The sequence below is a fragment of the Rhinopithecus roxellana genome, chromosome 8 (assembly GCF_007565055.1).
Source record: "Rhinopithecus roxellana isolate Shanxi Qingling chromosome 8, ASM756505v1, whole genome shotgun sequence".
Classification (NCBI taxonomy): domain Eukaryota; kingdom Metazoa; phylum Chordata; class Mammalia; order Primates; family Cercopithecidae; genus Rhinopithecus; species Rhinopithecus roxellana.
This window is the reverse complement of record NC_044556.1, coordinates 65,440,809-65,444,615: the sequence shown is the minus strand read 5'-3', so window position 1 is coordinate 65,444,615 and position 3,807 is coordinate 65,440,809. Positions and strand designations below refer to the sequence as shown.

Sequence of the window (3,807 nt, the reverse complement as noted above, 5' to 3'; positions counted from 1 at the left end):
CTCATTTATACATCTGTCGTATTAGTTCTGTCCCTCTAGAGAAACCTGACTAATATAGCATGTATATGTGCTGTTCCCTTTGCTTGGAATGCTTGTCCCCACTCTGACCCTAAGCACCACCACACGCTTCCTTCCCAGAGCTCAGGCGGTTATCCTCCAGGGCTCTGCTGAAATGTTCCTGAGCACCCCGCACTCTGCTTCACAGCACTCATCACATTTGTCACTTGTGTAATTTGTTGCTTATCCCAGGCTTCTGTATTACATGATAAGCTCCATTAATGACAGTGGTGTCTGCCTTGGTTTTGTTCATGATGAGCACGGTGCCTGGCCCACAGTACCAGTTCACTAAGTATTTAGCAAAGCACTTTATGAGGTCATCCCTGGCTCCAGCACCTCACAATCTTTATGGTGACTGTTTAGAGGGCAGCTAAGCAGAAAAAAAGTTTTCAACAAGGCTATTTCTGGCCTGTTTTCCCTCTCAGTACTACGTGGCAAGTCACATCTCCAAACTGAGGAGTGTGCCTGAAGAGTCAGGTCTGACAGAGAGAGGATTTATTGCCCTAGGTTTAAACAAGCAATCTCGACATAACTTCCAAAGGCACTGGCTGCTTGGAAGAAGTGAGTCCCTTGGGTCATTCCCTCACTATTATGGACTCATGGCTGAGCAGGACAGAAATGTCACACAGGTGGACTGAGAATAAAATGATTTCAGATATGGGAGCCCCAAAGTGGCATCCCAGGGACTGGTGCTCAGAATTACATGACTTGGTTTTCTGTTGAGCTATTTCTGTCTTGGATAATTATAGCATGAGCTCTTGGCCAGTGGTGGGAATTAATCAATTTAATTCTCCCATAAAGATTCTGTTAAGTAAAAGAAAACCATTCGCAAACTGGAGTTCTTTGAGTTATCGGTAACAACTTACTTTGCACACATCTCATAGCACACTGGTTAATAGCCCCCACCAAATAACCAATATTTAGGCATCGTGCAAACATATGCAAAGTGCTTTCACGTATTATGCTATTAAATCTTCACAACATCACAGTTAGGTATTAGCACCATCTTACCTATTTTATGGATATCCAAACAGAGGTCTTCAAAAGTTAGAAAATCTGCACAGTCACCGAGCCAGTGGAGCCACAGCTGAGGCATGGACAGGCTCCTCTCCTACCACCTGCCAGGCCCCTCTTGCCCAGCTCATAAGGTCTAAAGTTTTCTCAACAAACTGCTTGATGTCGATGTTGGAACCTGGAGCATTGCCCTGCAGCAGAGAGGCAGGCCTGGACATTCGCATGTCAGCATGGGGCCAATCTGATAATTTCCAGTTGGGATCCAAGAAAAAGAAAAGCTCTCCACATGCCAACAACATTGTTATTAAGCTCTCTTGACCCAGCTACCCAACAACGACCCCAAACATTTGGTCTCTCCAGTGTGTGTATGGGTGTAGGGGGTAGCTGGGCATGAAGCTTTGTACACTTTGCACTTGGAGAGGTAGGGACAGGGGTCTAAATTAATGGAAACCTTGACCAGGGGCTGGCTTTGGGAAGCATGCCCAGCAGCCATGTGGAAGTTCACTGCATTAAGGTGAATTACGCCAGGAGGGGTGAGTACAGGACAAGGAAGTACAAGTCAGGCCTGCTTTTCAAAATCGCCCTGCAGGCTGTTGTCCCCAGAAGAAGAGATCAACCTCAGGGGAGACCAGAGTCCTAGACACAAAACAAAAGAGTAATAAGGGAGGAAGCAAATGAAGTTGCTTATCTCATTTATTTATTTTTCTCTCCCATTTCCGCCTATGTTCCTCCAACTGAACTCCCCCTAGTCTCTGGTTTCCTGGCCGCTATCTGGCCAATAACCTCCACATTAGCATCCCCAGCCCCTCTGTGCCCCCTGTAATCTCTTCTCCAGGCTTTGCTGAGGACTGTATTTACCACCACACAGGATTTCCGTAGGTGATAACAGCAGGGCCTGGTTGGCTTTTCCCTCTGTTCAGAGCCAACCCTCGGCTTCTTGTGGTGTCTTCTTACAGCAAGGGAAGAATCTTAATTTCTCCCAAGAATGTGACTCTCTTTAAATGTCTTACCTACACCCAACTAACTAAGCAAGCCTCTTGATGAGCAGCCCCTCACTCTTAACACTCTCACACTGTGGATTGAGAATTTACATTTTTTTTAAAAGGCAGGGCACAGTGGCTCATGCCTATAATCCCAGCACTTTGGGAAGCTGAGATTGGAGAATTGTTTGAGGCCACAAGTTTGAGACCAGCCTGGCCAACACAGGGAGACTCTATCTCCATAAAAAAATTTTAAAAATTAGCCAGGCATGGTGACATGCCCCACGTGCTACTTGGGAGGCTGAGGTGGGAGGATTGCTTAAGCCCAGGAGGTTGAGGCTGCAGTGAGCTTTGGTGACACCACTGTACTGCAGTATCCTGGGCAACAGAGCAGGACCCTGCCTCTAAAAAAATAATAATAATGAAAGATAAATGTAAAACTCTGGTCTGTTCTGCTCTGTGTGTGTATGGTGCCCCACATGAGAGCCAAGAGACATAAGAGGTGCTGAGGTGAATTTTCCAAGGCAGGTCACTCACTCACAAACCTCTAGTCTGAGGATCGGATTGTGGGACAGACCTCCAGAATCCACCCCTCCAGGACTCTAACAGGCATCGTCAATGCAGGTCCCCACAGGTAGGGGACCCTTGATGGCCATTCTCACAGAACGTGTCCTCACCCTACCACATTCGCTTACCCCAGGCTGCTAGCTTTTCACTCAAAAACATATGTGCCTTACAGGGTGATGTGTTCTGTTTTTCAACTTCCTACTAATGTGTAATGCACATTCAGACAAGTACACAAGTTGCAAGCTTAATACATTTCCACAAAGTGAACAAACTTGGGTCATCAGCACCAGATCAATAACAGTATTTCCCATGGCCAGAAGCCCTTGTCTGCACCCTGGCCCCATCACTGCCCACCTCCTTCCCACCCAGTGTAACCACTGTCCTGACTTTGAGCACCACATATCAGGCTTGCCTTCTGGGGGTCACTTTTCAGAAACTGATTCCAGAGATGCACAGAAAAGACTTCACTTTTTCTTCATCAACAATGCCTGAGGTTGGGGAGGCTTGTGGAGCCTGATCTGGGTGTTCTATGTTACTTTTAACTGTCAAGATCCCTAACTCCTTAACACCACATAAACCGGAGGAATCATAGGGACAGGATTATCTCAGAGAGAAACACAGCGGTGGGCAGCTGGCCAAGTGTGGAGGAAAGTGAGATGAGATCAACAAGGTGAAGGCATTGTCTAGAGGCAGGAGTTGCAAGAGGTCGGGGCCCCCAGGGACAGACTGCAAAGAAGGCAGGAAACTTAAATATATGCTCATATTTTTACCAAAGGGAGAGAGAAAAGAATTCCAACCCCTTCCTGCAGTCTTCATCCCATCATTGTCTCTTTCCATTTCTTCCCCATTCTAGAGACACTAGTGTAAGCAAAGCCACACCCATTGCAAAATAGAAATATAATGTGAGACACATGTAATTTTTTATTGCAGTAAAAGATACATAACATAAAATTTCCTATTAGTGGCATGTAGTGCAGTTCACAATATTGTGTAACTGACACCACTATCTAGTTCCAGAACATTTTAATCATCACAAAGGAAACCCCGTACCAATTACACAATCATTTTCCATTCTCAAAACCATGGTCAGATGCCACAAAGAAGGTAGCAATGCCGAAGTTATATGAGTGTACAGGACTCCTCCATGCTTGTCAAGGGGAATGCTAACCTTCTCTTCTTTATACAACTC

General features: G+C 45.9%; 1 pseudogene; it reads right to left on the bottom strand.

Annotated features, from left to right (window-relative positions):
- Positions 1–3,692: 3,692 nt before the first annotated feature.
- LOC115899468 lies at positions 3,693–3,807 on the bottom strand (annotated as a pseudogene).